Genomic DNA, 11,557 nt, shown 5'->3' on the forward strand with positions numbered 1-11,557 from the left:
GCCTGGCTCCATGTGTTCCTTCTGCTGCTGTTTATTTAGTCACTAATTGCCATCGACGTGCTGGGCGCCCTATAGAGCATGGAATCCCTCAGGAACTGCCCCAGCCACTCACACAGAGCACTGTGCCCTGAGTGTGCCAGCAGGTGGGAGCAGTCTGCTGATAGCTGCCTGCCTCATGCTCAGCTAGCTGGGCCGAGTTCATTCCCAGGGCTCAGCCGCTCATCCTTAATCTCACGGCTGTAACTATACTGCAGCATTTTCTTGCCGTAGATCACTAAGCACTTCACGTAGGAGGAGCTGTATCGTTATCTTCATACATGGGGTAGTGAGATTTCCCCCAGGTCACACAACAGCTCAGGGCAGGTTTGGTTACAGACTGCTTATGGTACACTGATCCCAACGAGTCCTGTCTGAAGCAGCTGGTTGTCCAACAGCGCTGGCTTTGCTGTACAATGCCAGGAGAAACGTGCAGCTCCAAAATAGATATTTGAAGAGTAAATACAAAACTGGGAGAAGTCTCTGGGTTGGAAGAGACTCACAGCAAGTTTCTTCCCTAGTAAATAAGGGCTGGTCTATACTAGAAAGCTTTATCCTAAAACCAGTTTAAAAAAAACAAAACCCTAGTATGGATGTAGTTATAAGGGTATAAAAGTGGACCAGTGGGTGATAAGACTGAACATTCCTGTGGGGGCAGGACATTTGTGCAGGTTGCAGAGAACTTCTGATATATTTATGGACAAACAGGTTTGACTCAGTTTCCCCTCTTGTATTGTTCCCTCCTGCATGTGAAGGGATTAATTCCTTGATGGAGGGGGAGTCACTCAGCATGATTGAACCATCAGGAGCTAATGTCACTGGTGGTGACTGGTGCAAAGTACTGCCCCTCGGGGAAATTGCACAGCCTAGTTTTGACCAGACTCAAGAGGCCCAGCAGCCCGAGAGCTGGGTAAAGTGGGCAGCTTACAACTGAGGAGGGGTCACTCAAGCATAATGCAAGGACTGATTAGAGCCTGTGACCAAGAGGGACAGAATTGCTTGGAAGGGTTTGGAGGACATGGAGCCCTGCCCAGGGCTCCTCAGGGAAGGTGGGTGACCCCTCTAAGACACACACACACACGCACACACACACACACACACACACACACACAGGCTGTATATTGTTTAATTGTGTTTTCTTTGTAACTGTTTCATCCTAAATAAATGTGCTGTTCCAACTGCCAGCTGGGCAGTCGCGCACCCATAGCCTTGGGAGGGAGCAACTTGGCAGATGCAGGCCTAAACTCAGACTTACTAAAGGGACCACAATGAAGGGCAGCAGGAGCCACAACCTGAATCCTGGGTGTGCAGAGAGAAACATGGATTCCTGCCCCAGAAAGGTGACCACCGAGGTGGGAGGCAGTTACCCTGGAACTGAGACACTGGGCTCCTTGGTACCTGCCGTTGAAGCAGCTGGTACTGGCCCCATCAGATGCTCTGGGATGAGTTTGAGAAGCACCTGTGCTCCAGGGCTGTAGCTAGGCTGCTGCTGGAGTATAAACATGGTGTAATTCTTTGGTAGAATCTGCCCCCCACGCACTCAGGCAATGGGACTACTCGGCATGAGGCTGGATGTGTCAGTGATTCGTCTGCGTTCTGTCAGTGACCCAAGTCAGCGCTGCAGAGGATCAGCAAGCCACACCTGGCTCCCTCCCAGCCCCATTCATAGCTGCACTCGCTGCTCAAGCCCTTTGTCCTACATGACAGAGGAGCAGAGGGCTTGTCCACGCTGCCTCCCCACCAGCCAGCACCTTGCTGCAGAACCCAAATGGGGGCGGGGGCTTCCCTCACAGCAGGGACAGCCTACCCTCCACCTGGGTTGTCCTGGAGGTTACTCCAGTGATAGTCTGGCCTCACTCTGCTCCCCAGCTGCAAGGCACGAGGCTGCCCAGTTTGCACAAAGGCCTAGGCCTGGATAGCAGGGGCAGTTGCAGGGCAGGACAGAGCACTGCTGCCTACACTGTGCCCCCTCCCCTGCCCCTTGCCAGCTCTGCCTGGGGCTAGTTCCCTGCGGTTCCAAGAGCAGCAGAATCTGGTAATTATGAGAATCAATGGTTTCAAATCGAACCTTGCAGCAGTGCTAGGAGAGCTGGATTCTGCATTGCCGGGGTGGGAGGGCTGCTCCTGTAGGTGGTGAGGAGTCCTGCCTCCCCCAGCACTGGGCCTGGTACAGGCTGTACTGTGGTGGTAGCAGGAGGGACTGAGCAGGGCACGAAGCAGCCACCATGGAGATCAGGCCCCAAACCCTTTCTAGCGGCTGGTGCTGCAAAGCCTGTGGCTCCCTGCCTGCAGCGCGGCCTGGGCTGTGACCTGACTGATCCACAGCTCTTAGGGAGGGGCGCAGAACTAGCCGTGCAGCTAGTTTGGGCAGACGTCTCCATAACAATGCCAAACGGGCAGGGCTGGGGCTGGCTCGCACCAAACCCCAGCCAGGCCCCTCACAACCAGGGCGAGTGAGCCTGAGAAAGTGCCACCTCAGGAGCTGAGGGCTGGAGATGTGCGCAGACCCCATCCAAATGCCCCTGTTCATAGGTTGGCTGGCTCCAGGGAGCAGGCATGTCTGAGCCAGACACGGGGGTCCCAGGCCCTGTCGGAGCTTGGCTCATACACAGCACTGTGCTGTATGTGCTCTCTCTCCAGCTGCCTGCTCCAATTCAAATCTCTTTCGTAATCCTGGAACAGTGGTTCTTCTTTGAGCGATTGCTCATGCACGGTCATCAGAAAGTTTTTCCCCTAGTAGCACCCGTCAAGTCAGCTGTGGAGCCTTCATGGCTCTCAATATGACTCTGCCAACCCAGTGCCTCTTCAGTTACTTCTTACTGCCAGTGACGGTCATTGGAACTGTGGCGTCTTGCTCAGCAAATTTTCCACCTTTACCTAGCTCTTTGTTTTGTCTCTGCCTGGATCCAAGAAACTAGTACACCGCCCTCAACATAAAGGACATGTACTTCCACACAGCGATCATCCAGCACACAGGCGCTTCCTATGCTTCATAGCCAACCACAAGCATTACCAATTCACTGCCCTACCATTCGGCCTCTCAACAGCCCCCCCGAGTGTTCACCGAGTGCTGCTTTCCTTGATCGTCAGCAGGTGCAAATATACCCCTACCTTGATGACTGGCTGCTCAGGGGCTGCATCAGGTCATAGGTGCCGTCCCAAATCCGTTTGGTCAGGTTCATGTTTGAGCAGCTGTGTCTCCTCCTCAACTTGGGGAAGTCGACCCTGGAACCGACCCAGAGAACAGAATTCAGTGTTAGACTCTATCCAAGTGTGAGCCCTTCTGCCGGAGTCCCAATTCCAAGCCATCCCGGACATCATTCAAAGCCTCCAGCAGTTCCCAACCAGAACAGCAAGGGTGTGCCTGAGTCTCCTCGGTTACAAGGCTTCTTGCATGTACGTGACCGATCACTCCAGGCTGCAGATCAGACTGTTGCAGGCATGGCTCACCTTAGCCTACCACCCAGGGCACAACAGCTTAAATTCAGTGATCATGCTACCAGGGCAGGTCCTTATGTTCCTTCGCTGGTGACTCAACTCCCAAGTGATATGCAGAGGAGTCCCCTTCCATAATCCTCAACTTTCCTTGTCCCTGGTTATGGACGCATCAGCTGTGGGATGGGGGGCCTCCAGACACAGGGCCTCTGGTCACAGGCCGAGCTTTCACAGACTATCAGGGTTGGAAGGGACCTCAGGAGGTCATCTAGTCCAACCCCCTGCTCAAAGCAGGACCAATCCCCAGATAGATTTTTGCCCTAGATCCCTATATGGCCCCCTCAAGGATTGAACTCACAGCCCTGGGTTTAGCAGGCCAATGCTCAAAACACTGAGCTATCCCTCCCCTCTTTCCCTACATATCAACGTCAAGGAGCTGAGGGCTTTGCACTTAGCTTGCCAGGCCTTACAGGCCCGACTATAAGGCCAGTGCATAGCGATTCTAATGGACAACACCACCGCCATGTTTTACATCAACAAGCAAGGGAGAGTCCGTTCCTCTCCCCTATGCTGGGAGACCCTCCAGCTGTGGGAGTTCTGCACAGTCCACTCCTTTCACCTGGAAGCATCCTTTCTACCAGGAGTTCAGAACACGCTGGCGGACCACCTCAGCAGGTCCTTCCACACACACGAGTGGCCCATCTCACCGAATGTCATACACCTCATTTTCCAAAGGTGGGGGTTTCCCCCAGATCAACCTGTTTGCCACCTGACGCAACATGAAGTGCCCAGTGTTCTGCTCCTTCCAGGGTTGCAGCCCAGGCTCCCTCATGGATGCATTCATGCTATCCTGGAGAGGTCGCCTGCTCTATACCTTTCCTCTGTTCCCTCTCATGAACAGGGTCCTGCTCGAGGTCCGCAGGGAGGGAGCAAAGGTAATTCTGATAGCCCCAGCGTGGCCTTCACACTGGTAGACTACACTACTGGAGCTGTCGGTGGACGCATCGGTCACGTTACCTCTCCTCCTTGACTTACTCACTCAGGACCATGATCGCCTCCATCACCACAACCTACAGTCCCTCCACCTCACGGCTTGGAAGCTTTCTGGCTGAAACCCATGGAACTTCTCAGCTCAGAACAAGTAAGGTCCTCCTCGACAGCAGGAAGCCCTCCGCCACAGCTACGTATCTGGTAAAGTGGAAGAGATTTTCGTGTTGGTGTGACCAGCATCATACACGCCCCCTCCAGGCACTGGTACCTCTCATCTTGGAGTACCTCCTACACCTGAAACAACAAGGCCTGGAAGTGTCCTCCATAAGGGCACACCTGACTGATATCTCGGCCTTCCACCCAGGAGCATCTGGTCGATCTATCTTCGCCAACCCTATGGTTAGCCGCTTCCTTAAAGGTTTGGAGCGTCTACATCCCCAGATCCGGCAGCCTGTCCCTGCATGAGAGCTTAACCTGGTCCTTTCCAGGCTCATGGGGCCCCCATTTGAACCACTGGCAATTTGCTCACTTCTATACCTGTCATGGAAGGTAGTATTCCTGGTCACCGTTATGTCTGCGAGGAGGGTGTCTGAACTAAAGGCCCTCACCTCTGACCCACCTTACGTAGTTTTCCACAAGGATAAGGTGGAATTCAGGCCACATCCGGCCTTTCTCCCCAAGGTGGTGTTGCACTTCCACGCCAGTCAGGACATTTTCCTACCTGTCTTTTACTCTAAGCCTCATGCCAGTACCAGGGAACAGCGGCTCCACTCCCTTGATGTTCGCAGCGCACTAGCTTTCTACATCGAGCGCACTAAACCCTTCAGAAAATCGAACCAGCTGCAATCGGTGTTCTCTTAACTCCAACCCCACCAGGCTGGTAAGGCTTGTGAGTCACCTAATTGGAATCGATATGAGCAATCACTCGAAGAAGAAAAAATGGTTACCCCTTGTAACTGTTGTTCTTTGAAATGTGTTGCTCACATCTATTCCAAACCCACCGCCTTCCCCTCTGTCAGAATAGCTGGCAAGAAGGAACTGAGGGGGCGCCGGGTTGGCAAGGTCATATATTGAGTACCATGAAGGCGCCACTCCAGGGGCTCCATAGCCAACCCGATGATGCTGTTAGGGGAAAAACTTTCCAACGACTGTGCACGCAGTGCACATACACCTAATTGGAATGGACAGGAGCAACACATCTTGAAGAACAACAGTTACGAAAGGTGAATAACCTTTTTTTTTTCCCCCCAACCTGTGGTCCGTCGACCCCTGGTGGTCTGCAGACTGTCTAATATTTCCAAAGGGCTCTGCACCTTCATTCAAAAATGTTTAGGGGTCTGAATATGGAAAAAAGGGTGAAAACCACTGCACTAGAAGAAGGGGACACCCAATGGAACTGGCAGGCAACATGTGAAAGGAAATCTGTTTCCACACACCATGTAACCAGCCTGTGGAACTCATTGCTACAAGGGCATAGCAGGAGACAGCAAGGACTGGACACTTATATGGATAAGGAGAGCAGCCACAAACACTGCACCAGAGGTATAGCAGCTCCAGGGCACACGCTGACCGCTCATAGGGTTAGAAGAAGTTTCCCCTATGGGCTGGGTATTCCATTATTGCCCACCACAGGCTCCTTGCACATTTCCCTATAGCATCTGGCTTAGTCATTGCTGGCCAAAGGATACTGAACTAAATGGACTGTTGGCCTTGCTTGGTCTGGGATTCCCTATGCTCCTGGGATGCTTCCTTATGCCCCCAGAGGCACCATCCTGGAGCTGCAGCAGCACAGGAGCCAGCAAACAGAACTGTAAATGGGAGTTTCAGTGGGAGTTCTGTTGGAGGAGAAGGTTTTTGTATTTTGTAGTTATATGCATGGAGGCTGGTAGGGGCAGTGTGCTGGGAGAGAAGCTGAGCCCTGATTAGAAGGTGGGGCATCTCTGCTTAGGGGTCCTATAAAGGTAGCCAGCCAGTCAAGCAGCGACACAGACAGCTACAGCAGCACAGGAGCCAGCCAAAAGGGCTGTAAACAGGGGAGTTTTGAGTGGGAGTTTGCAAGGGGAGTTTGCGAGGGAGACAGAGAGCTAGGCAGAGGAACAGACAGGCCAGGGAAGGGAGTGGGTGGTGTTCTGCCGGTGTTCTGGACCCTGATGGGTTTTTTTTTTTTGCTGTGGGTGATGGTGTTTTGGGTTGGTTTGCGTTTCCCGGGCTAACAGGTTTTAGGTGGGAAGGCTATGACTGATATAGAAGCAGCAGTGGAAGACACAATGAGGATGACTGGATGTGGAAGCTGCGGCATGTACATGATCCTGGAGAGGGTACCTGAAAAGAGTTTTGTCTGCATGAAGTGCCGCCTGATAGAACTGATGAAAGAAAAGATCCGAGGATTGGAGATACAAGTGGAAACTCTGGCTGAGTTTAAAAGGGGATTCGAGCAGATGATGGAGCAAAGACATGAGGAGGGTGAAGGGATAATCTCAGACTTGCAGATGAAAGCAGGACCAAAGAACTCTGAGGGGAGACTGCTGAGTGAGGGAAGTGGACAGGGGAAGCATGTGACTAAGAGAACCAGGCAGAGGAAAAGATGGGCTAGTGAAGGAGAAATAGAGCTCTGGAACAGGTTTGCTGAGTTGGAAAATGAAGAAGGGGCACAGCAGGTGGTTGCTGAAAGTGGGAGGGCAAGGGAAAAGAGAAGAGCAGCTAGTCCTATAGGAAGAGGGGAAGAGTCAATGGAGATGACACCAAATACGAGCCCTGGGAGGATACTGGATGGGTTGCAAAGGATTGCAAGGGACAATAGGAATCAAGAGGACTTGCAGCCAGAGGGAGCAGGGGATAGACTGGAGAATCACACTGTCACCAGGAAAAGGCAGGTCTACGTGACTGGGGACTCCTTACTGAGAAGAATAGACAGGCCTGTAACTAGAGCTGATCCAGAGAACAGAAGGGTGTGCTGTCTGCCAGGTGCTAAGATACAGGATGTGGATGTGAGGCTGAAGAGGATCCTAACGGGAGCAGGAAAGAATCCGCTGATTGTCCTTCATGTGGGAACAAATGATACGGCTAGATTCTCGCTGGAACTTATCAAGGGAGACTATGCAGGCTGGAAAAGACGCTTAAGGAAATCGAGGCTCAGGTGATCTTCAATGGGATTCTGCCTCTTCCTAGAGAAGGGCAACAAAGGTGTGACAGGATTATGAGGATTAACAGATGGCTCAGGCAGTGGTGCTATAAGGAGGGCTTTGGGATGTACGGCCACTGGGAAGCATTCATGGACAGAGGACTGTTCTTTCAGGATGGACTTCACCTGAGTAGGGAGGGAAATAGACTTCGAGGATGGAGACTGGCACAACTGATTAAGAGAGCTTTAAACTAGGAACAGAACTGGGGGGAGGTGGTTGGGAGATGTCCAGGTAATCTCTATGCCGGAATTTAACGTTGAGAGGGAAGAAAATGAAGTAAGAAAGGATACAGCCGTGGGTGGGAGAATGGACATACAGAGGAAGGGTAGTGTAGATACCAGTCTAATAGGTGATACTGATAGTAGAATGTCTGTGCCTAATCAGGTAAAGAATGTCAGTGAAGCCAAATGGCCAAAATTAAGATGTTTGTACACTAATGCGAGGAACCTAGGTAACAAAATGGAGCAACTAGAGCTACTGGTGCAGGAAGTGAAACCAGATATTATAGGGATAACAGAAGCATGGTGCAATAGTAGTCATGACTGGAGTACAGGTATTGAAGGGTATGTGCTATTCAGGAAAGACAGAAATAAAGGCAAAGGTGGTGGAGTAGCATTGTATATCAGTCATGAGGTAGACTGTAAAGAAATAAGAAGTAATAGAATGAATAGCACAGAGTCTATCTGGGCAAAAATCACATTGGGAAAGAAAGCTACTAGAGCATCCCCTGGGATAGTGCTTGGGGTGTGCTACAGACCGCCGGGATCCGATTTGGATATGGATAGAGACCTTTTTAATTTTTTTAATGAAGTAAACACTAATGTCAAGTATCAGAGGGGTAGCCGTGTTAGTCTGGATCTGTAAAAGCAGCAAAGAGTCCTGTGGCACCTTATAGACTAACAGACGTTTTAGAGCATGAGCTTTCGTGGGTGAATACCCACTTCGTTGGATGCCCACTTGCATCCAGCGAAGTGGGTATTCACTCATGAAAGCTCATGCTCCAAAACGTCTGTTAGTCTATAAGGTGCCACAGGACTCTTTGCTGCTTAAACACTAATGGGAATTGTGTGATCATGGGAGACTTTTACTTCCCAGATATAGACTGGAGGACAAGTGCTAGTAATAATAATAGGGCTCAGATTTTCCTGGATGCAATAGCTGATGGATTTCTTCACCAAGTAGTTGAAGAACCAACAAGAGGGGATGCCATTTTAGATTTGGTTTTGATGAATAGTGAGGACCTCATAGAAGAAATGGTTGTAGGGGACAACCTTGGTTCGAGTGATCATGAGCTAATTCAGTTCAAACTAGATGGAAGGATAAACAAAAATAGATCTATGACTAGGGTTTTTTATTTCAAACAGGCTAACTTTAAAAAATTAAGGAAATTAGTTAGGGAAGTAGATTGGACTGAAGAACTTGTGGATCTAAAGGAGGCCTGGAATTACTTCGTCAAAGTTGCAGAAACTATCAGAAGCCTGCATCCCAAGAAAGGGGAAAAAAAACACAGGCAGGAATTATAGACCAAGCTGGATAAGCAAGCATCTCAGAGAGGTGATTAAGAAAAAGCAGAAAGCCTACAAGGAGTGGAAGATGAGCGGGATTAGCAATGAAAGCTACCTTGTTGAGGTCAGAACATGTAGGGATAAAGTGAGAAAGGCCAAAAGCCATGTAGAGTTGGACCTTGCAAAGGGAATTAAAACCAATAGTAAAAGGTTCTATAGCCATATAAATAAGAAGAAAATAAAGAAAAAGTGGGGCCGCTAAACACTGAGGCTGGAATGGAGGTTAAGGATAATCTAGGCATGGTCCAATATCTAAACAAATACTTCACCTCAGTCTTTAATGAAGCTAATGAAGAGCTTAGGCATAAAGGTAGGATGACAAATGGGAATGAGGATATGGAGGTAGATATTACCACATCCGAGGCAGAAGCCAAACTCGAACAGCTTAATGGGACTAAATCGGGGGGGCCCAGATAATCTTCATCCAAGAATATTAAAGGAACTGGCACATGAAATTGCAAGCCCATTAGCAAGAATTTTTAGTGAATCGGTAAACTCAGGGGTTGTACCGCACGACTGGAGATTTGCTAACATAGTTCCTATTTTTAAAGGAAAAAAGGGTGATCTGAGTAACTATAGACCTGTTAGTTTGAATCTGTAGTATGTAAGGTCTTGGAGAAAAATTTGAAGTAAAAAGTAGCTAAGGACATTGAGGTCAATGGTAATTGGGACAAAATACAACATGGTTTTATGAAAGGCAGATTGTGCCAAACCAACCTGATTTCCTTCTTTAAGAAGGTAACAGATTTTTTAGACAAACGCAGTGGATCTAATTCACCTCAATTTCAGTAAGGCATTTGATATGGTTCCACATGGGGAATTATTAGCTACGTTGGAAAAGATGGGGATCAATATGAAAATCGAAAGGTGGATAAGGAACTGATTAAAGGGGAGGCTACAACGGGTCGTACTGAAAAGTGAACTATTAGGCTGCAGGGAGGTTACTAGTGGAGTTCCTCAGAGATCGGTTTGGGGACCAATCTTGTTTAATCTTTTAATTACTGACCTTGGCACAAAAAGTGGAAATGTGCTAGTAAAGTTTGCGGATGACACAAAGCTGGGAGGTATTGACAATGCAGAGAAGGACCGGGATATCATACAAGAAAATCTGGATGACCTTGTAAACTGGAGTAATAGTACACCTCCACCTCGATATAACGCTGTCCTCGGGAACCATAAAATCTTACTGCATTATAGGTGAAACGTTATATCGAACTTGCTTTGATCCACCAGAGTGCGCAGCCCCCACCCCTCCCCGCCAGAGCGCTGCTTTACCATGTTATATCCAAATTTGTGTTATATCAGGTAGTGTTATATTGGGGTAGAGGTATAATAGGATGAAATTTAATAGTGAAAAGTGCAAGGTCATACATTTAGGGATCGATAACAATAATTTTGGTTATAAATTGGGGACACATCAGTTGGAGGTAACAGAGGAGGAGAAGGATCTCAGAGTATTGATTGATCACAGGATGACTATGAGCCGCCAATGTGATATGGCTGTGTAAAAAGCTAATGCAGTCTTGGAATGCATCAGGGGAAGTATTTCCAGTAGAGATAAGGAGGTGTTAGTACAAGGCACTGGTGAGAACTCATCTGGAATATTGTGTGCAGTTCTGGTCTCCCATGTTTAAGAAGGATGAATTCAAACTGGAAGAGGTACAGAGAAGAGCTACCAGGATGATCCGAGGAACGGAAAACCTGTCTTAAGAAAGGAGATTCAAAGAGCTTGGCTTGTTTAGCCTAACCAAAAGAAGGCTGAGGGGAGATATGATTGCTCTTTATAAATATATCAGAAGGATAAATATCAGGGAGGGAGAGAAATTATTTAAGATCAGTACCAGTGTGGACACAAGAACAAATGGATATAAACTGGCCATCAGGAAGTTTAGACTTGAAATTAGATGATGATTTCTAACCATTAGAGGAGTGAAGTTCTGGAACAGCCTTCTGAGGGGAGTAGTGGGGGCAAAAGACATATCTGGCTTAAAGAATAAGCTTGATAAGTTAATGGGGGGATGGTATGATGGGATAGCCTAATTCTGGCAATTAATTGATCTTTGATTATTAGCGGTAAATATACCCAATGGTCTGTGATGGGATGTTAGATGGGATGGGATCTGAGTTACTACAGAGAATTCTTTCCTGGGTGCTAGCTGGTGAGTCTTGCCCACATGCTCAGGGTTTAACTGATCGCCATATCTGGGGTTGGGAATGAATTTTCCTCCAGGGCAGATTGGCAGAGGCCCTGGAGGTTTTTCGCCTTCCTCTGCAGCATGGGGCACAGGTCACTTGCTGGAGGATTCTCTGCGCCATGATTTGAGGACTTCAATAACTCAGACATAGGTT

Source organism: Gopherus evgoodei, chromosome 14, assembly GCF_007399415.2.
Source record: "Gopherus evgoodei ecotype Sinaloan lineage chromosome 14, rGopEvg1_v1.p, whole genome shotgun sequence".
In the NCBI taxonomy this organism is placed as follows: domain Eukaryota; kingdom Metazoa; phylum Chordata; order Testudines; family Testudinidae; genus Gopherus; species Gopherus evgoodei.